Below are 23967 nucleotides of genomic sequence, written 5' to 3'. Positions count from 1 at the left end.
GGGGACTGTGGCCCCCGGGGGAGGGTCTGAGGCTCAGAGAAGCAAAGGACACGCATGGGGGACGGCACACAGGCAGCCAGAAGAGGGAAGTCCCTCCCACCCCCGCCTCCTGCAGCTGTTGTGAAGTTTGACAACAGGGTCGGCAGCTGGGGTGCTGCCTCCTTGCCGCCGGCTGCTCAGAGATGAAATATTTACGAGGGTGTCAGGTTATCTTCAGATCTACACGGCCAGCACACGGGGTAGACTGTCTCAAGCACAGCAGCAGACTGACCCTGGAGGACCACTTACCCAGCTCAGAGCTTGGCTTCTTGAGACGGGAAGGAGGAACCGGGGGCCAACCTCAGAAGCCCCCTCCCACCTCTCAGTTTCCCCCCACCTGCGATGGAAGGAATGAGAAAAATAAACCTGCTCTGGAGGGTCAGCAAGTTGGGATTGACCAGGAAGTGGGCCTCCTGTGTTAGAAGGAGAGGCTGCCACCTTCATCTCTCCTGAGATGTGGCTAAAATGGGACCCGGTCTGTAATCGCTGTGGGGATTGAGGGAGGAGAGAGGAGGATTTAGTGCCTAATATATTTTCTGATCTTTAAGGATTGCAAAAGGCCATATAGATTTGCTAAGTGGAATTGTAGGATCTTCACCCCTTCCCTTGTACCCCTTCTAGAGGGTCCCAGAGATGCTAAAATGAGAGGAACCTGAGCAGTGCCCACTCCTGACTTCACGCAGGACGGAAAACAGATGGAGACTTCTCTGGTTCTTAAGTTCACATCCTGATATCAGAGCTTCAACCTGGTCATACCCAGCCAGTCACAGCCTCCTTTCCTCTCTACTATCTCAGGTGACAAAGTCCACATTATCCCAAATGTTTTACAGATAAGGAAGTTGAGGCTCAGAGAGGCAAAGGCTCTCATGGGAGGTCACACAGCTTAATTAGCCCTCAAAATAGACCCCAGATTTTCCAACTCCAAACCACTTATGTTACCTCGCCTCTTCCGATGCCAGCCTGTGGGATGGGGATTGTGGCCCCAAATGAGGGTCTGAGGCTCAGAGAAGCAAAGGGTGCTCTCTGCCCGGTCTCCACATCCCTAAATGCCCTGGGATTGCCTTTGTCTGGCTGGTTAAGAGCCAGGCTTCTGAGAGCAGGGCCTCTGGTTCCGATCTGAACAGACTTAATTTTGTCTTGGGTCATATCTAAAAGGCATTCACTCCCCAGTCTCCCTCTCCAGAGGCCTGACCTGGCACTGGCTTCTGGCGGTTTGGGGTGGGAAATGTTTCACAAGTCTGGAGATCAGTTGAAGAGGGGAGAGGCAGAGTTTCCAGGAGACCCTAGCAGGATGGCCTGGGTAGAATTCCTGAGGCCAGAAAGGGAGACTGAGCTGGCATTTGTCCATCAGCCTTTCGTAAGGTCTCCACAAAAACCACGCCTCAAGCTTCCCCAGGCTCTGCTACATTCCCCCCTGACTCCTCAAGGCTACGCTAAGTCCCTACTCCCGAGTGGTCCTGTGGGTCCCAGCCCTGGCCTGGCCCTGCAGGACTCTAGCTGAGTTTCTCAATGGTATACAGCCCCACCTACTGCCCTGGAGGGAGGCCCTACAGGCAGAAGCTGTCCCAGCCTTCTGGAAAGGGAGCCTGGTCTATTCATGGTGGTGGATAGACAGGGCTTCTCCTGTCCCAGCAGAGAGAGGGCTGTTTCTACCCTGGGCAGCCAGCTTCCCAGCCAAGATCCCATCTGCTTGGCGGTGACATCTCAGCCTGGAAAACTGTCCCAGCCATATCCCCAAGGGGGCCGCTGCTTTCCCTATGTTCCAGGAATGAGAGAGCTTTCCTAATTTAGTCCGTATTTGGCCTGAGATAGATGTTTAATTAAATAAAGTAAGAGCCTGATTAGAACCTGCAGAAGTTGTAAGAGCAGAATCGGATGGTATTCCAGCAAAATTGCAAAGCAAACACTTTGGCTGGAACAGAGGGAGACCCGCAGGGGTCTTCCATCAAAGCACCAAGTGAGAAGGGCAAATACGAGAGATTATATAGCCAACAGATGTGCACTGTTAAAATATGCAACTGCCGGCAGCCTGCTTAGAGAAGTCAGAGGGCCAGCTCAGAGTCTGCCATGCTCCAGGGAGGGCACGGGGACCTGGGCCCGGCAGCCAAGTCTAGAGTCACAGACACATTAATTAGCCTTGTGTTCCCAGCTCTCAGATGCAATCAGGCAAGGAGCAACTGTGAGCTGAGCATTTCCTACCTCAGGGAGACAGAGGGTAGGAGCCAGGGGACAGAGAGGAAAAAGGGGAAGGGGCAGATCTTGTGAAGTTGAGCGAGGCAAGGACTGGGTGCCCTTCCACCCCACAGAGCACCTCTGGAGTCATGGTGTCAGGGGCAGAGCCACAGGCTTGGAGGCAGCAGTCATGGTCCTGCCATTAACCAGCTGTGTGACCTTGTTACTCAGCCTCTCTGGTCCCAGTGTCCTCATCTGTAAAATAAAGGTGGTGATAACTAAGATGACCTATTACTATGAAGAACCATCCAGCTCCCAGAAAGCAACAACTTCTGCAATAAGGAGCCCAACTTGCTCTAACAGCTATTTTCGGAAAATCCCCCACTGGAACCCGAATTCACATGGTGCCTGAGTCATAGACAGTAACTGATGAGGGTATTTTAGGCAACATCCCACTCTGAGGCTACAGAAAGGACCTTTCAAAGTCCTGCCCAGCGCTGGGATTCTGGCTGTACACCTTAGCCCCAGAGCCCGCCTCCACATCCAGCTTCCATGCACACCCAGCCAGCTCTGCCGGGACGCTGCCCGGGACCCCCGTGTGCAGAGCTGTGGTGCAAGGGGAAGAGGCGGCACCGAGAACCAGAATACCTGCCTGCCGCTTACTCACTGTGTGGCCTTGGGCAAGGTCCTCAGAGCTCCTTCTGGGCCTCTTGTTCAACCCTATAACCAGTACTTAGTACAGGGTAGATACTCAGTAACGTTGGGAATTTTTAAGGAATGAGTGAATGAACGAATGAGTGATTGAATGAATGGATGGAGTTTCTGGTTCTTCATCTATAAAATGGGGATAATAAAAATACCAATCTCCGAGAATTGTTGCGAGCATGAAACTAACACACATGCCACTAAGTGGCATGCACTTTCAAGTTACACACCCATGCACACTGCTGCTTCTCCCACCTGCCGGAACCTCTGAGTTGAAAAATACCACGACGGTTCCAGGGCCAGAGCTGTAAGGGTGATATTGCATGATGTGATCCTTCTAACTTCCTGAAAACCCGGAAGGCAGGGATTTGGGGGACCCAGAGCAAGAAGACACGTATTATGTGCCAGGCACTCGAGATTCATTAGTAAATGAGAGAGAAAAGCACGCCTGCCCCGGTGGAGCTCGTGTTCTAGCAGAGAGAGAGAGACAGTCGATACATAATAAACATTAAGCAAGTACGTTGTGTAGCTGTGTAGGATATCAGATGGTAACAAGTGCTATGAAAATGAGAAAGCAGAGCAGGGTAAGAGGGATTGGAAGTGGCGGGGGGGAGGATAGTGGATGTCAGGTTAATTATTAAAAGGGGGATTTTCCCAGTATTCCTATCCTATTTCCCTCTTCTTCCTGGTCTGTTCTAATATTAACTCAGCTGTCTTGTGGCTCCCATTAGAAATAAAGCTTCTTACAACTTAAGTGTCCATCGACAGATGAATGGATAAAGAAGATGTGGCACATATATACAATGGAATATTACTCAGCCATAAAAAGAAATGAAATTGGGTTATTTGTAGTGAGGTGCATGGACCTAGAGTCTGTCATACAGAGTGAAGTAAGTCAGAAAGAGAAAAACAAATACCGTATGCTAACACATATATATGGAATCTAAAAAAAAAAAAAAATGGTTGTGAAGAACCTAGGGGCAAGACAGGAATAAAGATGCAGACGTAGAGAATGGACTTGAGGATATGGGGAGAGGGAAGGGTAAGATGGGACGAAGTGAGAGAGTGGCATGGACATATATACACTACCAAACGTAAAATAGATAGCTAGTGGGAAGCAGCCGCATAGCACAGGGAGATCAGCTCGGTGCTTTGTGACCACCTAGAGGGGTGGCATAGGGAGAGTGGCAGGGAGACACAAGAGGGAGGAGATATGGGGATATATGTATACATATAGCTGATTCACTTTGTTATACAGCAGAAACTAGCACACCATTGTAAAGCAATTATACTCTAATAAAGATGTTAAAAAAAAAAAAAAGAAAGAAAGAAAGCTTCCTAAGTCAACATGAATTATTTAACTCTGATGGAGAGTAAGTCAGTTTAAATGAAGAAGTCATCTTTAGAATGACGTCAAACCCCAAATACTTTGGGGCAAACGAATAAGGTCCAAATGTGTCTTCACTTTGTGGGTTTTTCAAAGCCACAAGCGCTGTCTGCAACTCTTTCAGCAGGGGAGCTGCAGGGCAAGGTCTCTAAGTCCACACTGCTGGCAGCATCCCCCAATTCCCAATCCCCTAACCTTCTGGGTAGATGGGTGCAGAGAGAGACGGTACATAACTCAGGTCCTGCAGCAAGGGAAGGCAGAGCTGAAACAGAGCCCAAGAGCACTGGCTTCTAAATTCATTCTTCCAGAAGTTGGTGGTGAGAAAGCCACCCGGTCACACTTTCAGTAGGGGATGGTCTGAGTGGCTCTTCACGGGTGAGGAAGCATCTCCACAGAACAAAGCCCAAGCTCCCTCCGTGGCACGCAGGCCCTCTGAGGCCTCCCCTCGGCTTGCTCTCCAGCCCCCGCTCCAGGATAATGACCAGCTCGCAGCGGCCTCCACTCACCACACTCCTCCCTCCACTCACATGTGCTTCTGCCTGGAGCGCACTTCCCACCTTTCTTCCCTTGGCTAACTGTTGCTCACCTAACAGGATTCATCTTAGATATCACCTCCTCCAGGAAGCCCTCCCTGAACCCCATGTGGCCCAACCATCCCGACTCCTTAGCCGTCCATCCCCACCTCAATCACAACGCTCGGCACATTACATTGAAAGTCACTGTTCGCACGTCTGTCTCCCCCACTGAGTGTCTAGGAGGCAGTGAGCAGCCCTCACGCCAGCACAGCTCAGACACATACCAGGGGTTCAGTAAGTGTCCATCGGGGGACTGTAGTGATAGGGGTGGGGCTGACTAGGGGGATTACACAAAGAACCGTACCTGGCAGACAGTACGCCCTCGATACATGGGAGAGTTGTGTTGTGCTGTGCTGTGTTCACAGAAGCAACACGGCTTCATGGTTAAGAGCCCAGACTCTGATAGCCAGCTTGCCTGCACTTGAAACCTGTGGCGTGACCTTGGACCGTTATTCAGCCACTCTGTGCCTCAGTTTCCTCGTGTGTAAAATGGGGGAATCGTTGTACCTGCCCCCTTAGTGGTATGGAGAAGATTTCATAAAATAATACATGTAAGGCCTTTCTCGCAACAGTGCCTGGTGTGCAGTAAGGCATGCAAGTGTTGGCTGTTGTTATTATCCCTCTCGTTGTTGTTGTTACTATTATTCCTGCAACGTTAAGAGACACCAACAAGCAACTCCTCCTTCCTGGGGGATCAGGTTCCATTTTCTAGAGAAGCTTTTCCATCCAATACAAAGGCAGAAATCCACGAATCCTGCAGGCCTCTCATAGCTCGCGTGCCTGGGAAGACAAGCAGAATTGATTTCCTCATCTCCTCATTAAGCCTGCTTTTCCTGGGGCCCAGCCTGGTCTTAGGTGCCGTGTCACATTTCTGCTGTGTGCCTGTTTCCTGCCACATTCATTACCCTGCAATCACCCACCAATTGGGGCAGCAAACAAGCCAGAGATGGGAGAGAGTAACAGAAAAAAGCATCCTTATCTCCCAAATTTCCAGATGGGAGATGTGCCTGAGCCGCTGTGCACCTCACCCCATGCACACCTGCCCCTGCTGCCGGCTCTTTCCTCTCCCTTCCTGCTCCTCTGCCCTCTCAGGGACCCAGGCCACCCCCAAGGTCCCCTGGACCAGAAGCGGATTCCACCCCTCCCCCTCTTTTTGGCCAGTGCCCACCCCTCTTTGATTTCTTGGTTTAACTCTGTGCCCACCTGCTCGCGTAGCTTACGTGGTGGGTGTGGCTTGGGGGTCATTGAGTTACCTCGAGCTGACAAATGGTCCCTCTCTTCCAAATTATATTATAAGCTCTCTGAGGGTGGGGTTCTTGTCTCTGAGGTCCACACTTGGGTTCAATGCCATATGGCCCCCACGTGGCTGCCCATAGCCGTTGTTGATGGGGGATCAGGGGAGATGGAGGATATTCCTGGAGCTCCCTGTAGCCATTGGGTGGAGGTGCATTGACTTCGGAGCTGAGTCACGATGGACCCTCCCTCCTGCTGTGAGCTCACACCGTCCCCACCGCACCACCGACAGTCTCCACCGCACCACCGACAGTCTCCCTGTTCCTCTAATTGGCCATGTTGTGTGGAGAGGAATGGCCTCTCTGCCCACCCCCATCTCCCTGTTCTTCATGTCAACCTCAGTAGGACGTCAGGAGAGGCCGCTGCTCCCTAGCCAGGGCCCATCCATCGTGGTGGCAATTGCGGGGTAGAAGGAGACTCACAGATGCTGGGCGACTCCCAAGGCTCCAGAGGGGATGGGGACCCATCAGGGACGGAGGCAAGCTCAGCACTTCCCCTCCTGGCCTGAATGTAGGTGGCAGGGGGCAGGCAGGGGCCTCTCCAAGAAGGAGGAGACCTGATACAAGGACGAGCATCCCCCACCTCACCCCACCCGCCATCGCCAAGGGCAGCTGGAACAGACTCAGCCAATGATGGGAGAGCTAAGTGGTCCAAGTAAGCGGCCTTGCCGAGGTGGCTCAGATGCCCAACACGACCTTGGAAAGTGCTCACCGCTCAAAGCACCCACACGACCACCCCAGGGCCAGCCCCTCCCCTCCCTGTTCCAGCATCTCTTGCTTTCAACAGCAGCACAAGGGAAGGCAGGGAAGTTGGCAGGAGCCCCGGGTCTGCTGTATGCAAGGCTCTCAGCCCCCTGCTCCTGGCCCTCCACCACTCCATTTCTAGTTCTGCTGACCCTCCCCTCAAGTCCCCCACCATCATTAAGCGACTTAGGCTGTCCAGGGCAGCCCTGCAGTCCTGAGGGTGCCTCCACCATGTCTGGGGCACCGCCACTTCTCCATGTCCAAGCCAGACAAGGGCTCTGACCTGGAAGTCAGGAAACGAGCATCGTTGCCCCGGTCCTGCCACGGAGCAGCCGTGAGACCTGGGACCGCGCTGCTTAACCTCTCGGGACCCACTTTCCTCCTCCTTGGGAAAAGCAGGAGCTGGAAGGATGGCATGCAGATCCACTCCACTGTTTGTGCTTCTCCCTCATTCCGTCATGGTTTAGGGATCATTGTTCCCTGAGTTTCTTCCCCTGCTCCTATAGTGAGCGAGGGAAGAAGGACTCAGGGAACAATGATCTTTTTTTGACTGAGGTCAAAAAAGCAAATACACTGGAGCAAGGATAATATGTCCTTCCGCTGCTGTAACCAAGCATGACCCTGGGAGACGCTGAACAGGCTCCAACGCTCAGCAAAGGGGAGCGTGGGCTCAGACCATGGAGATTTGCGAAAGTCAGGACCTTGATCCTCTGGTGTCAGCCCTTTAGCATGGAACCACCTGCTCCATGGCTACGCATGAAATTCCAGCCACTTCCCTGTAACTTTCAGAATGCAGCTGCCTTGAGGAGGCCCTCACCAGCTCTGCCATCACAGGGCTGCCTCCTCTGGCGTGGCCTCCAACATCCCTCCCACCTGAAAAAGCACAAGCAAGAGCCCACTTGTCTCTGGGTGCCCCCCTGGGTCTTCAGTCAGGAAGTCCAGCTGGCCACTGGCCATTTACCAGGCTCCCTGTTTATGCATCCAGACACACAATGACACCATGCATCAAGGACAAATGCACTGGTGTGCGCGTGTGCGCGCACACACACACATATACACGCACACACACACACGCACACACACACATATTCACACACACACACACACACACACGCACACAAAGTTCAGAGCTTGGCAGACTCATCAGTGCCTCCACGGTGAAAAGACACAAGAACCCTCACTCAAGACAATAGTGACTGTTGGGAAATAGACAAATCTCGGTGACCCGGCTCCTCCTCAGGCCCAGAAAAGAATGGAGTAGGCGAAGCATGACACCCCCAGCACGAGGCCCACTTCTCCCCTGATTCCCCTAATGAGGAATGAAGCAGAGGGAGGAGTCACAGCCAACTGAGAGGGGCGAACCCAGCCAGTCCCCCAGGAGCGAAGGGCCTTCTCCTGGCTCCAACCTGTGGGGCAGCATGGGTGTCACCCCCAGGACTCTGCCCGAGGCCAGCCCTGGGGAAAGCCCGAGAGGCTGGGGTGGACAGGGGGACCTTGAAAGGGTAAGAAGAGCCACCATTTCTCCTCTCCGACCTCAGCCCAGGCCCGGGACGAGGGTTTCATGGCCAATTATGGATTTAAAACTAGCAATGAATCTCCATTACAGCATGAAATGAGAAAGAAAATGCCACTAAGTGGAAGCAGCCAATGGGCTGCTTGCCCCCAGCAGCCAATGGGCAAGGGAGGTTAGAGGTGAGGTCACACAACCCAAGGCAGACTCACGGGGACACTGCCAAGAGAACCCGCATCCCGGGCCAGCAGAGGAGCCCACAGCGACGGGATGCGATGCCGGCCAGCAGAAGCCGGCAGCCAGTCTCTCCCTGCAGGCAGTTTTCTGCAGAGGAAGGATGCCCAGAGCCGCCTTGGGACTGGGAACGGCCAGAGCTTTGTTATTTTGCCGCTGTGTTGGGATGAGCCCTTTGTTTTAGGTCCAGCTAGAGAGGAGCATTTCGGGAATCTTCAGTCTCTCCGTCATCCACACAGGGACCTTTTTTAAAATTCTCATCATCTCTGGCAGGCAGGCCCGAGGTCTCCTTATCCAGATGACACCCAAGAGGCCCATTCACTTGCCCCGGGTCACACCACAACAAAGAAAAAGAGCTAGAACCTGAACTTGGGTCTTTCTGGCTCAAAAACCCTTGCCCTTTCTGCTGTCATGCCCCGCCCCTTTCCCAAAACTCTGTTCACAGTTACTGCTGTGAGTAAGTCTCTTTCCAGCCCCAGGGAGCTCCAGGAGCCCTGTCTGAGCCCTCTCACTGCCCAGGCCCCCAGAGGCAGAGAGGGAGCCTGCACAACAAACCAACGGCTCCAGAAAACCTGTCCCGACCTGTCCCGGCAGCCCTGTTCTCCAGATGTGCCATGGGAGCCAGGGCCCCGGACCTGCAGCATCCGTTTTCCATCCCAGTAAGTCTCATCGTCAGGGGACTGCCCGCTGCTTCTTTTCCTGTCGCCCTGGGCCTCTAAGTTATTCTGTGCCTGTGGAGGAGGTTTGCCTAAGTGGGAGGTTCGTAGGCACCCAGAAGCCCACACAGCTGCCTCTGTCTCGCAAAAATCAATAGCTGAGCCCTACAGCCCACGAAGGCTGGCTTCCAAAAGAGTTTCACATTTTCACAAGTCCATCAAGGTGTTTGTAAATGTTTGTAGGAAGGGAGAACTTTCCATATGTAAATATGTCAGGAAAGGTGTCAGCAGCTGAGAAATCACACAGTGCCAGGAACACCCCTGCAGCCTCCTGGGTGGAAGGGAAGAAACAGGGGAGCGGGCTGGTGGTCCCACAGCCATCCTCCCGGAAGAGCTGGCCACGCTCTGGCCGCAAACACGCCCTCTACTCGCTTCCCCTCTGTCTACACACAGAGAAAGACACACGTTCAATAAGGTGATCAGGAAAACTTGTTTTGCAGATGGGTCGACTGAGGTCAAAAAAAGAAATAAACTGGAGGCTGCACGATGCCTGGGAAGAGAAAACTAGTCCTTTCTGACTCTGCAAGACAGACAATGGCGGGCTTTGAGCAAGGGTCACCTGGGACTGCCCTGTCCCTCCTCCAGCCCCAGCCTCAAATACCAACTTGACCTGGGCAACAGTTCTACTAAGGACCAAGAGAAGCTCCCCCAAAACCAAACCTTGATTAGAGAATATTAGAGATATAAGTGTTACCAAAAGTGGTGTCTAGCTGCTCGCTGCTCGAAAGCTAATACTCAAGAGGCAAGATTGATGGAAAGGAAAGTTTGCTTTATTCCAGAGGCCGGCAACTGGGGGAGAGGGCAGACTCTTGTCCAAAGGTCGACTCCCCGCTGTCAATCAGTGGGCAAGAGCTTCTAAAGGGGAGTTTCCAGCATTTATAGGCAGAGGGAGGGGGCTACATGTAGAAACGGCACAGTCAGCTCTGACACTCATCTTGAAATTGGTCATGCGGTCATCTGGTCAGTGTCATCTTGACTGTCTTTAGCACAATTAGTCTTCAGTTCCAGGGTCGGTTTGTTCCCATTTCTTTGAGGCCAGTTCTCAGAATTGTGGCAGCTTATGTCATGGCTACAGTCCGGTCACCATGCAGTTAACTTCTTCCATCTGGTGGAGGTTTCAGTATCGACCAGACACCTCACAGAATATGTCTCAGAATATTATCTATAGCCTTTGAGGAGGAACTAAAGGTCCTTAACTTTGCTTAGTGACTAAACTATTATTATTTTGTCCTGTTTGGCTGTTTCCCTTTGCTTCCGCATTTTCTCACTTCTCTGATTAAACTTCTTCTTTGGCTAAAGTTTATCTACAGACAAAGGGCAGGTGGAGGACATGGTGGGGAAGGACCACAGAGTCCTTCTCCGTTTCAGAAGGAACCTGCCAATGAAGGCTTCTTCCCTCATTACGTTTTTCAACATACATCTGTGTACCTTCTGCACACCTGGCACTGTCCTAGGCATGGGAAATATACGTCAGTAATCAAAACAGACTGAAATCTCCTGACTCCGTGGAACTTCTATTCTAGCAAAGAGTTCATCAATCAAAAATAAATACAAGAAGAAAATGTTATAGTTTATTAGAAGGTGGTAAGTGCTATCAAAAAATGTAGAGCAGAGTATAAGGAGTGGGGTTTCCTGGGGAAAAGAGCAGGTTGAGCACTCAGGGTAGACTTCCCAGAGGAAGTGTCCTTTTTCACCTTCCCCTTTATTTTTTAAGAGCTTTATTGAGGTATAATTTATATACCATTAAATCCACCCATTTTAAGTGCACAACTCAATGATTTTTAGTAGATAGAGTTATGCAACCATCACCGTAATCCAGTATTAGGTCATTTCCTAGAACGATCCCTTGTCCATCTCTGCTCCCACCTCCAGACCCAGCAACCACCGATCAGCTTTGTGTCTTCATAGGTTTGCCTTTTCTGGATATTTCATATAAATAGACTCAAAATACGCGGCCTTTGTGTCCGGCTCCTTCAGTTAGCATCACGTTTTTGAGATTCATCTGTGTTGTAGCAAGTGTCCATAGTTCATTTCTTTTTAGTATCCCATTGTATGGTTTGACACATTTTGTTTATTCCTTCATCACATGATGGACATTTGGACTGTTTCCAGTTTGAGGCTGTTACGAATCGTGCTGCTGTGAGCACTCACATGCAAGTCCAAGTGTATGTATGTGTTTTCAGTTTTCATGGGTAGATTCCTAGGAAGTGGACTAGCTAGGCTGTGTGGAAAGTTTATAATTAACTTTTTCTAAAAAGTGCCAAAGTGGCACCAACCTTGAATTCCTGGGGAAAATCCCATTGGGTCATGGTGTATAATCTTTTTTATGTTGCTGCATTCAGTTTGCTTATTTTGGGTTGAGGGCTTTTAACTATATTCACAATGGACAATGGTCTGTAGTTATTTTGTGATGTCTTTGTCTGGCTTTAGTATCAGAGTAACAGTGGACTTGTAGAATGAGTCAAGAAGTGTTCCTTCCTCCTCTACTTTCTGGAAGATTTTGTCAAGGATTGATAATATTTATTCTTTAAATATTTGATAGAATTCACCAGTGAAGTTGTCTGGGCCTGGGGTTTTCTTTGTGGGAAGATTTTTCATTGTTAATTCAATTTTTTTACTTGACATAGTTCTATTCAGATTTTCTCTGTAGAAGGTGGCTTCTGAACAGACTTGAGAGGTGAAGAATTTAGCTGTGAATCTTGGGGGAAAATCTCTACTTGAAGTGAAAAAGCAGAGTCATTGAAGGATTCTAAAGAGAAGAGTGACATGATCTGACTTACATTTTAAAAGCCCCATCCTTGCTGCTGGATTGAGACCAGACTGTAAGAGGACCAGGGAAGGAGACCTGTGAGAGACTCTTGCAGTGATACAGATGAGAGGTGAGGGGACTCGGACCAGGATGGTAGCAGTGGAAGCAGTGGACCGCAGTAGAAGAGAACAGCAGGAACCAAGGGCAATGCCAAGGATTTGGGAGTGAAGTCTTTTATCCTTATACAACTGGATGCAAATTCCTGAATGAAGATGTGCTTTTCCAGGGAGAGGTTTCACATGTTCAAAGGAGTCAGTCAATAAGCTCCCCAAAACTTAAGAATGGCTAATCTAGACCAAGATCTTCATTTTTAAGAAACTATGGCTCAGAGCAGTTGGGTTATTTCCCCAAGGCCACTCAGCAAACTAGCAGTAAAGCTAGGGCTATCCCAGCTGCCTTGCCCACCACCTCGGGAGTTTACCTAATGGTATGTGTAATCAGAACCTCTCCCCACCAGTCCAATGAGACCCATTCACTCCTGCCTAGGGGCACCTATGGGAGAGAGAAGGAGTACAGAAACGGCCCCTCCTCTGTGCCCAGCTTCTGGTGCCCGCCTGCCTCCCAGGCCAGCGTGCCCTTCCCAGTGCCCACGTCTGCCTTCACAGTCACCTGCCCTCCTTGCCCACAGCCATTGGTCCATCCAGGATCCGCAGGCTCAGAAACCGGCCCCCAGGAAGATATGAGAGAAAGCGTTTCTGCCACTCCCAGCTCCCTTCCCACACAGAATCGCAGAAAATCAGCAGCTTACCTGCCTAAGAGAATGAGAGCCCTTGGTTTTTATCTGTGCAGGAATCTTACCTGAACAGGTTCAGATGACAAGAGTGAGAGAGAAGAAGAATTAAGGGCGAGGCGGGTGAAATGTTGACGTTATTATTACTTAAGTACTGTGACGCTTTTAGTTCATGTTTTTATACCTGTGACACCCAGTGAGGGGAAATCAGCTTGGCCCGTTATCTAAGCCACACACCCACCACCTATAAATCTTATTAAAAGGGTTCCATTGGCGAGACAGAAAAATAATTAAGGCAAAGGGAGGTTCATTGTTGATGTTATTATTGTAATACAACAGTCTGTTCAGTTTCTACACCAATGAAATGCAGCTGAGGGACATCACTTTTCAAGATTACGTTTCCGAGATGCAAATCGGAGCGCAGAAAGCTGGGCTTACAGACGAGCGAGTCAAACCAGGAAACATTTCCAAGGCTGTGGCAGACTCTTAGGGGCTTTTAAGCTCACAATTTACCTTTTGACTGCATTCTATTTTCTTGTGAATCCTTTATTTCCCACTTATTTACTGACCAGAGATACAGCACCAAAAGGAAAAAAAAAGGAGAGTGATTCTCCAGCCCCTGGTCCTAAAAATCAATAGCAGATTGTTCTCTGGAGGGAGGATGTTAGCACTCGCCACTGTGAACGGTGCTTAGTTGAATCGCTTTCCCTCCGAGGTGTGCCCGCCCAGAGGGGATGGATTCTTCTAATGGCCACGGGACAGAGGAGTTGCCACATCTTACCCTGCCCCAGGGAGTGGGCTGGGTGCTGTGGGCAGCATTCCCAGGACAGTGCCCTGGGCCTCGCACACATGAGGAGTCTGGAACTCTGTCCAGCAAGATGCGTCAGATGCCTCCTCTGTGTGAGGCGGCGTGGCGTAGGCCAAAGAATGAGAGATATCAGAGTGGGCAGGGACCCTAAGACTCGCTGAGCCCAGGCTCACGAGTGGCAGCTGGCAGGTCAGATCCGGCACACAGCCGCATCTGGTTGGCTCCCAAAGCATCTTTTGAGTTTCTTAAATTCATCGCCAACATTTCAGGTTCTGAAGGGTTATGTATTAAAGATACAGATCCTGGCTTCTCTTGTAAAGACCCAGCAACATCAGGCCCATTCGCCTGCTTGGCAACATGTGGGATGGCTGCTCCCTTTGGGGCGGTGCAGCTGCCAGCCCCCGCTCACCTGGGGCGCTCCATGCATCCCATTACCTGCACTGAATCTGTCGCCCCTGATCCTGCCAATCCCAGACCTGCCTTCAGGGAGCTCACAGGGAGAATCGAAGGTTAAAGGAGAAACAGGAACGGGAAAGGAGAGGAAGCAAGGCAGGCCAGCCGCACCCAGTCGTGCCAGGGGAGTCACCAAGGGCAGGGTTGAACCCGTTTTAGGTGAGGTTTCAAGTGTGAGAAGAGTTTGGACAATTCAATCAGTTTGGCCTAGAAGAGTAGAAGCCTATTCCTTCCCTGCTAACAGAGGATCTCTTGTAAAGAGCCCAGAGCTTGGAGCTGAACTCTCTTTGCCCCTCACTGCCTGGTATGGAAATGCCCCGTATAGGGTGGGGCTCAGAAACAGGACCCAGGATGGGCTGGAGCGGGGTCTGCTCCACAGGCAGTGAACTAAGCAAAATGACTCATGTTCCTCAACATGGCCAAGGAGAGGCTCTTCCCCGGTTAAGCTTGCATTCCAGTTAATAGAGTTATCATCAACATCATACCCAAATCAGCACCGAAAAAGTAAGAATGCATTAAAAATAGATCTCATTCTCAATTGAATGAATGTGAGTCACCAGAATAACTTGTGAGCAACCTCGTTTGATCCCAAATGGGCTTTGGTTCCAGGCCCTTCGTGCTGCCCTGGACGATGGGTCTCTGAGGACTCCCAGTGGAGCCTCTAGATCTTGCTGTCCCACATGGCCGCCACCAGCCACAAGTGGCTATTTAATTTCCAATTAATTAAAATTAAATAAAACTAAAACTACAGTTCCTCAGTGGCACTAGACCCACTTCAAGTGCCCAATAGCCACATGGGGCTCTAGGAAGGCTCGTTTAAACAGGACTCGGGCGTTCCTGGCCAAAGGCCATCCAATCCTGCCCCCAAAACCCCACAGCATCCAACAGTAGACACAGGTTCAAAGACTTGGACCTGGAGGCGTAGAGGTCAGCTTCCCATCACCATTTGCATTGATGTCATAATGCAGCCAGTGAGTGGAAGCTTCTCATTAATTCACTCACTGCTTTACTCACCAAGTCTTTATTAAATTCCTACTATGTGTAAAGGCATCATGTAGATGCAAAGGGGAGGTATAAACACCGTCTCTGCCCTCAAGGAGTTTATCACCATGGGAAAGAGAAAACATACAAACGATCTAGCAATCATACACAGCAGAAGGAAAGAAGTGTTTGCGTGTGTAAACAAAATACAGAGAAAGTTCGTTTCAACTGAGAAAGTCTGGCAGGCCTTTGTGAGGAAGTGACTATTGAACTCTCCCTTGGAAGAATGAGTAGAATTTTAGTAGACTAATTATTTAAATTACTTGGTAGATTATTTAAAAATAATCAGGGGGCTTCCCTGGTGGCGCAGTGGTTGAGAGTCCGCCTGCCGATGCAGGGGACACGGGTTCGTGCCCCGGTCCGGGAAGATCCCACATGCCGCGGAGCGGCTGGGCCCGTGAGCCATGGCCGCTGAGCCTGCGCATCCGGAGCCTGTGCTCCGCAACGGAAGAGGCCACAACAGTGAGAGGTCCGCGTACCGCAAAAAAAAAAAAAAAAAATCAGGGAATTCCCTGGTGGTCCAGTGGTTAGGACACCGCACTTTCACTGCCGAGGACGCAGGCTCAGTCCCTGGTCGGGGAAGTGAGATCCCGCAGGCCACGTGATGCGGCCATAAATAAATAAATAAATAAATAAATAAAAAGACATACAAACTTGAGAACATCTGCTGAGACTGGGAAACTAGAAAGAGTGATGTTTCTTAAAAGAAATAATCATAAGCGAGGAGCCATGGCAGGCGCTTGAGGAAGTTCATCACCAAGTCTGATGGCCCCAAGGAAGAGAACCACACGGTGTACAGGGCATGGACCTGGCAGGGAGGCACTGGCTACTTAGATCCTGGTCAACAGAAGGTAGGACAACCAAGACTTTGCCAAAGCCCTCGCTAGAGACAAAGAAGAAAGAAGTGCCCAGAGAGAGGGCACCGAAGTGGGGGTGAGAGTCACCCCCCTCGATTTCCATTAGCCAGGGAACTCCTATGAAAGCCTTTCATCCCATTCAATTCAACTATGATTTTAACAGTACATATCCCGTGATGCCTAAGCCATGTACAGTTTCTTTAATGATCCAGAAGTTTCCATGCCGGGCTCCTGAGCCACTCACTAATTGGCATTTGCTGCACACCCACTGAGGGCAGCCCTGTGGGGTGAGAGACCTCAGCCTCCGATGTGCGGGGAAAAGTGCCACCACAGGTGCCAGGTGACCCGGATGCCAGTCGGGCTCTGTCCCCATGGGTCCACCCACCTCCTGGCCTCTGAGCCACGAGTTCCTCTGAGTCTCTTTACTCAATGGAAGCTCAGAGGATGAAAACCACGGATGTGAGGTCGCCCACTCCTCACAAGCCCCTTCCCCTGTGTCTGTGGCTCCCAGCAGCCCCGGGGACTGTTAGCACTTCCCTGGGAATATTTAACTGAAAACAATTTCCAGTCAGGAGCTGTTATAATTACTAAGTAGATCTGATTATAATTACCTCTTGCTGCCATCCCTTACCTGGCGCATAAGGTAGGACTGGGCCTAGTGACAATTAGCGGCGAGGCTTTCCTGACACACTGGCCGATTAGGAACACAATTGCGGGGTCGAGGGGAAGAGCCTGGCTTATTGGAGGGAGGCCGCTCTTTACCGAGGAATGGCACGATCAAATTAGATTAGAATTAACGCGGGGGGAACGCGGAGTGCAGAAATGCACATTTTTTCCCTCAACCATCTCCTTTGTGTCTCAGCTGATGACATCATTTGGAGGAAGAAGCTGAACTCCCTGCTGTGCTCCCCTTCTTCCCCCATCTCGGGTTTTCGGGGTTTCAAAGGCCACCCCCACTGCCCAGAGTGACGCAGCGGACATAATCAAAAGACACTAGTGTGTGACTTTGCGAAAATCACCTGAACCCCCTGAGCCTCAGGTTCCTCATCTGTGAAATGGGGACAACGCTTGTCTCTGAGTCAGACACCTGCCGTTACCTGCAGGGCTCTGGGGCTGGGGGCTCACGGTGAGCCAGAGACCACGACTTAATCATCTGGGAATCTCCAGGCTCAGCCCCAGGCTTGGCTCACAGAACGTGCTGGTCACTGAAGGAGGAGCCACACTAAACTCCTATCCAGGACCCATGGCGGGGGCGTCTCCCTCCCCAAGGGCGGCAGGGACCGCCAGGAGAAGAAAGGCCAGCGGAGACAGGGTTACGCGCTGCTGGACACTCTCACCCGTGCGCTCGGCCGCTTCCTTCACCTGCTTAATAAAGTGACACCTTCTTCGAGTGGTTCACCGTGAAGAGAGGAAATCTGGGCTTGAGTATCTTCATCCAAGAAGAGTCTTCTAGGCTCCCTGAGCAGAGAGATGCTCTAACAGCCCTGGAAGAGTGCAGTGTGGCCATTACACGATCAATCTGGTGGCTTGGGCTGGTGCCCTGGGGAGACCCGAATGATTTTTTTTGAACCTCCCGAATTACCAGGCGGGTCCACCCTCGACCTGCTCTATGCGGGTGAGAGACGGCAGAGGAGCCCGGCCCACAGAAGACAGCCCCTCTTGTTGTTTCGGCGAGAGGGGGACACTCGTACACGCACACACACGAGCACACACACAGCCAAACAGGCCCTAAGCTCAGGTACCTGCAGAGGTCAGCCCCGCCCCATGTAAAGTAAACTAGTTTATGCAGCTGCTCCGGCTAAGTATTTGACTTGCTACCTGAAAGGATGCTCAGGGGAATCCAGGAGTGCTTGCCTCTGCTGTCACCCCAGCTCCAAGAGTGGGCCCTCTGCTCCCTCCTCCCTCGGTTCCTCACCAGCAGGACCCCTCCACCCTCTCGGGCCCCCAAGAAGGAGCTGTGGGTGATCGTGGCACTCGGGTGAGGGCAACCCCCGCTCCCGGGGGGTCCAGACAGAGTTTCCTGGACTTTGGATCTGTGTCTGTCCCCCTTGGCTGACCCCTGCTTCCGCAGCCTGGATGCCCACGCCTACCACCCCCAACTTTTCCAAGGGCTCCCTTTCAGGGTGCTGACTTGGAGGACATGGGAGTCCAAGGCTAGCCCTCGGGCCCTTGATATCCACCCTGGATTTAACCTCCTTTTCCAGGAACGGCCCCCCTTCACCCGACCTCCCCAGAGTCCTTCCTTCCTGCTGCCTCCATCACACCCACCCTCACTCCGAGCTTGGCCGAAGACTTGGGTTCCCACGTGGTGAGCAGTGAGTTGGAACGGAGCCATGAGTGGTAGAGAAAGCAAGGACTTATTATCAGATCCCTAAGCCCTAGTACCGCCTGCCCTTGTCCGCATCGCTCGGACTCTCTGACCCTCGGTTTCTCATCTATAAAATGAGGATTAAGAGTACCTGCCCTACCAGCCTTCTGGGTTATCGCAGAGAGAAAGGTGACTGTGTACAGGCAAGCCCGTGCCGAGCAGCTCGGGGCCTCGTGATGTTCTGAGCGCAGACATCCCTGCAAAGTCTCTGCCAGGTCTCTATGGCTACATAACAAGTCATCCCCAAACCCAGGGGCTTAAAACAGCAGGCATCAGTTACTAGGTGCTCGTAGTTTCTGCAGGTCAAGAAGCTAAACCCAGCTCGGCCGGTCTGTTCTGGCTCCGGCTGTGTCATGGCCACAGAGCCCAGTGGGGCTGGGTCATCTCAAAGTCTTCTCGATTTGCATGTCTGGTGCCTGGGCTGGGAATATGTGAGCATCAGGGGGCTGGAGTGCCAGCTCCTTGGCCCCTCTCTCCATCTCTGTGTGGTCTCTCCACGTGGTCTCTCCAGCACAGTGGCCTCAGGGCAGTGAAGTTCTTACACAGCTGCTTAGGGCTCCAAAGCACATGTCCCACCCCCAGTGGCAAACGCACCAGAAGTGCCCTGTTGCCCTGGGGCACCCAGAGCAGGGTGGGGTCTCAGCCACCTGGCCCTTGGTCAGCCATCTGCGTGGGGAGCCCGTCTCCCTGACACACAGCCTGCCCCGCGGGCTCCCACCGGCCATGGCATCCTGTGGCCAGAAGCCATGTGTGGGCACCTGCGACCACACGCCAGCCCGCCCTCTGCGGGGAGTTGCTCTGGGGCTGGGACAGGGAGGGCAGGGCAACAGACACCTTTTCTGCCTCCAGTGGGTTCGAGGGAGCCGGGATTTAAGACCGGTAAATAGGAGGTCAGTTTCTCAGGACCCCAAACCCAAACACGGCTTTGACGGGCTGACCAGGCTGGCATCCACCTCATGCTGCTCCAGATTCTCATAGCAAACTCACAGAGTCTGAGCACGCTCAGGGGACACAGCAGGAGCGGCAGAGCTGCAAAGGCACTGGGGACCAGGAGTGTCCGGCTGAGGACCCGCCTCCCTCCAGCCCCCGCTCTCCCCACTGCAGGGTACCCCCTCACTCATCCTCTCCCAAACGTTAATCACATGATTCTCTCTCTTCCTCTGTGTGGAAGACGCCTCTCCTCGCTCTCCTCCACCCCACGTGCCGCCCAGGCCCCTCCAGGCCTCGGCCTTCCCCGGCCTCTGATTTAGGGTCCCTTCTAGGTTCCCATGCGTCCTACGCTCCCCGTGACAGCCCTCACCACACAGTCCTGTGCTGTGTGGATGTCTTCCCACCTGGACTGCATGTCTCCAGTGGTCAGGGCCTGGTCTCCCTGCTCTCTGCTCCCAGCACCGAGCCCGGGCCCAGCACATGACAGCTGTCAGTAGAGTCCGCAGAACAGATGGATGACCACCAAGGTCACCTATTAGCTAAGGGAGTTTACCTTCCGCTGCAACTGTCCAGGTCAGCTCGGACTGAGGGAGGAGCGGCCAGAGGACTAAACCAGTCAGGGTGCCCTCCGCTCCTTTCCCTCCTGGCCGCCCTGCCTCGGCTTGGCCGGCATTCCCAGCAGGGACACGTAGCCCTCCCCTCCCACCTTGAACAAATCAGTTCATCTCTGAGCCCCAGTTTTCTCATCTGATAAATGGGCATAAGCATAGCTGCCCATCTCAAAGGTTGTTGTGAAAATCAGATGAGTAATGAACGTGAGCATGAACTGTGAAGGTCTGAAGAGAAGCTCAGGGCTCTCACCCTGGCACAGTGCATGCTGCCCAGAAGAGGGGTTGGCGGACGTCTCTTCCCAGCTCTGCATCCAGTGACGACACGTCGGCAGCTTGTAACTGGCCATAACGGGAGGATTTATACCCTAGAAATGGCCAAACATTACAATCAGGGTTTGTTTGGTGTGTTGTGTAGTGTTTGGAGAGCAGGGTTTACAGCGTGCCGTTGCCCGGGCCCCTCCCCTGTCTTAATCTGTAAAGTAGGAACAAGTATTCTTGTCTGTGCTCACTATTCAAAGAGGCTATTTGAAATGAATGGAAGCGCACTGGGCTCTTCAGCAAAACCAGGCTGGAGAAGCCCCAAGAGTGAGCCATTATTTCCTGTAATTAATGTCCCTTAGTATAATCACCCTTCATCATAAAACAGGCAAGAGCAGTGACAGAGCTGTGACTCACATCGGGAACCAGGCCCGGACTGGAGAGGCTGAGGATTTGCTTAGCAGCCTCCCCAGGGGCTGGCCTGGACGTGGGCCCCAGAGATCACTCATGATTCAGGCCATAGGCCACCCCAGAGGGCTGGGATGATGAGGCTGAGCCCCAGGGGGCATGCCTCTGACCCAGGGTCTACCCAGGCATCTCAATTTACCACTTGAGCCTCCAGGGATGGGCAAGAAGATGAAATGAGATCCTGTGTTGAAAGCCATTGGAAAAGTACAAAGTGCCAACCTAATGCAAAGTAGGGACCATGGGTGCAGAGGGGGCCTTCCAGCAGAGCATGAGAGCTGGACGTGGCCTGATGGGATGCAAGTCCATCCACCCATCTGCAGATGGGAGAACTTTATCCCCCATCATATGCAGCTAGTAGGCGGTAAGCCGTTCGGATAAGCACCTACTGTGTGCCATTGCTTTTCTGAGCACTAAAGATACAACAGTGGCAAAACAGAAAAAGTCACTCTTCTCCTGGAGTTTCCACCAGGGTAAGGAGACAGACAAACAAATACTGTAACGTCCTGAGTGTCATAAAGCAAAACGAAACAGGAGGAAGAAGAGGAGAGGGGTGGAGCAGAGGTGCAATTTTATATGGAGAACCAGGGAGGGCCTATTTGAGGGAGTAACATATAACCGAAGGCCTGGAGAAAGCGAGGGAGCTAGGCAAGAAGACATTTGGAGAAAAAGCATTCCAGACCTGGGGAGGGCAGAGGTGGGTACAGCAAAGGCCCTGAGGTGGGAGCGTTCTTGTCATCTTCCAGGAACAGCGAGGAGGCCTGCATGGCTGACTCAGAGTGAATAAAGGAGAGAGCCATGGAGATGGGGTCAGAGGGAGCCAGATCTTGTGGGATCTTGTAGATCACAGTAACAACCTCAGAGTTTACTCTGCTTAAGGTAGAAACCAGCAAAAGCTTCGAGGAGGGGGAGACATAATGCAAAGAGGATCGTCCTGGCCGCTATTTTGAGAAGAGATCATGGGGGACTGGGGCCGGGGAGGAAGCAAGAATGAATGCAGAAAACCCATTAAGAAGCCACTTTGTGGTCCAGGTGTCCTGTCCTGCTGAGCTGACTGGGACAGCAGTAGTGCAGGTGTGAGAAGGGATGAGATCTGTGTACGTTGCGATGGCGGAGCCACAGCAGTTGGAATGTGAGACACAGAGCAAAGTCAAGGGCACACAAAGGTGTCTGGCCTGAGCTGCTGGTAGGGGACAGTTGCCATTTGCTGAGACACTGGGAGGAGAATCCAGTGTCCCGCGCCTCAGGCAGCGATGTCTTCTGTCAGGAGAACCCCGAGAGGGGTGGGGGCTCCCACACAGGCTCACAGGGGGACCAGAGCTCCATCAGCCTGACCGGGACCCTGCTGGAGCCCTCCCTCAGCAGCCACCCCTGCCTGCACCCTCTGCACAATTTGAGAGCCACGGGCCTGCGAGTATTCACAGGGTCGTCTCACCCCAGACATTGCTGCCAGCACGTGCGAGGCTCTGAGAAAGGACCCCGGGTATAAGCCATCGTCCAGGCCCTCAGAAAATTCAGAGTCTGCTGGGGGAGGCGCCTTATGCACCCGTGAGATGGTTCCACGCAGAAACGAGGCCAGCAAGAACCAGTGGGACAGTGCGGACAGTCAGGGAAGGCTTCGGAGAGGACGCAGAACTTGGGTCTGGAGGAGGAACAATTGCGGGGTCAGCTGGAGAGGGTGGAGGGCCCTGCAGGTGGGCAGCAGAGAGGGGGTTCATGTGGAGGACCTTTGGTGGCTCGGAGGGCAGGAGAGGGTGGGGCTGCTCGTTCAGCCCTGTTCTGCAAGCGGGGGGCCCCCCAGAGGTCTGAGCAGGCAGACGAGGGTGTGCAGGCCACCGCTAAGCTGTCTGCCTCCACACGCGTCCACTTCCCCTGCTCTCTCCCCATACTCCCTCCCAGCCCCCAGCCCTGCCGGGGTCTGAGCAGCAGGGCGGAGGCCTGCCTGCAAGATGGGCGGTAAGAGGAGCCGGACCAAGTACGCAGCACCCCTTGGAACCGGTCAGTGCCCAGCCCGGCCGCCCTGGCTGAGCCTCACCCCTTCCAGGCACCAGCTCAGAGCCTGCAGGAGCCCTCTGCCCACTTGGCTTCTTCCTGCCTCCCTGTTCCTGAAACCTGGGGCCTCCTGGCCTGACTAGGGTGAGTGTCGCTGCACTGAGAACTTGATGGATGGCCTCGGGAATGGACGCTCGTCTCTGTCTGTAGAGCCTCAGAGCCCATCCATCTTCCCTTGGCAGCCTGTTCCCGCCCCAGTGCTCACCTTCCCGGGGACTATTCCAGGCCTAGGTGGGTCCCAAGAGCCCGAGGGGTTGGGCTGTGTCTTGTTCCCACCAGGGACAGGAAAGAAGGGCAACTTCGCTCCCTGCAGAGCATCAAAACAGGTCCAAGTTTGGGGCGATGCACAGAATGTAAGGGGCATCCAAAACCTCAGTGATCTAGATGGTATTTTAAGGCAATACTTTAAAAAATCAAAGTTAATGCAAAAAAATTAATTTCTGAAAAAAGTATCAAAATATTGAATAAAGACAGGAAACCGTAGCAACACCAAGCCTAGACATACTGGAGCCTGAGGCAAAAGGAAACAATGTGTGCCCCTAACTCCATGATTCCCTGTATTTTTAAATAGTTAATTTTCTTTTCAGAACATTAAAGTACTTGAAAAAATATTGAAACATTTAAAAGTAGATGTATTTAAACTCACAACGTTATTTTATTTACAATAGAAACAGAGTTTACTTGGCTTTGATGGAAGCAAATATATCAATAATGATAATAATCTATTTCCCTTTGCTTCTCTCATTTTTCAGTTGAAAAAAAATGGCCATGTTTGATCATTTCTCATGACCAAGTGACCATCTTCAGTCATTTTAAATTAATTTCAGCTTCACGATCCTGTCTTTATTTAAAATCGTGATAGTTTGTGCATCATGAATACTTTTGCATTTGTCTTGGTAATTTTTTTTTTTTAATTTTCATTCAATTATAATTTATCTCCATTTCTGAGGTTTGGGGCACACCCATAAACTTCACGCCCGGCCTTGAGTTAGAGCAGAGGTATTGGACCACCTGCCCCCAGCCTGAAACAGAAAAGCGTTCCAGGACCCGGGGCTGGGGGAAGGGGCACTAGGAATAGGCCAGTTCTGGGGCAGCCAGCAGTCACCGTGCATCTGTCCAGGCGAGGCCAGCTAGGGATGGTGAGTTCAAATTTTGGGTGGCTGCAGGGTGAGGTGCCGTAGGGAAATCTTTCTGGACCTGAAGTTCAGTTT

General features: G+C 52.1%; 1 protein-coding gene across 7 annotated transcripts in view; it reads left to right on the top strand.

Annotated features, from left to right (window-relative positions):
* Positions 1-23967, top strand: part of KIRREL3 (kirre like nephrin family adhesion molecule 3) — a 551606-nt gene that overhangs the window by 461923 nt on the left and 65716 nt on the right. The gene's annotated exons all lie outside the window — the stretch shown is intronic.

The sequence above is a fragment of the Pseudorca crassidens genome, chromosome 9 (assembly GCF_039906515.1).
Source record: "Pseudorca crassidens isolate mPseCra1 chromosome 9, mPseCra1.hap1, whole genome shotgun sequence".
Classification (NCBI taxonomy): Eukaryota; Metazoa; Chordata; class Mammalia; order Artiodactyla; family Delphinidae; genus Pseudorca; species Pseudorca crassidens.
Note: the sequence above shows the minus strand (reverse complement) of the source record. Positions and strands in the feature narration are given on the sequence as shown.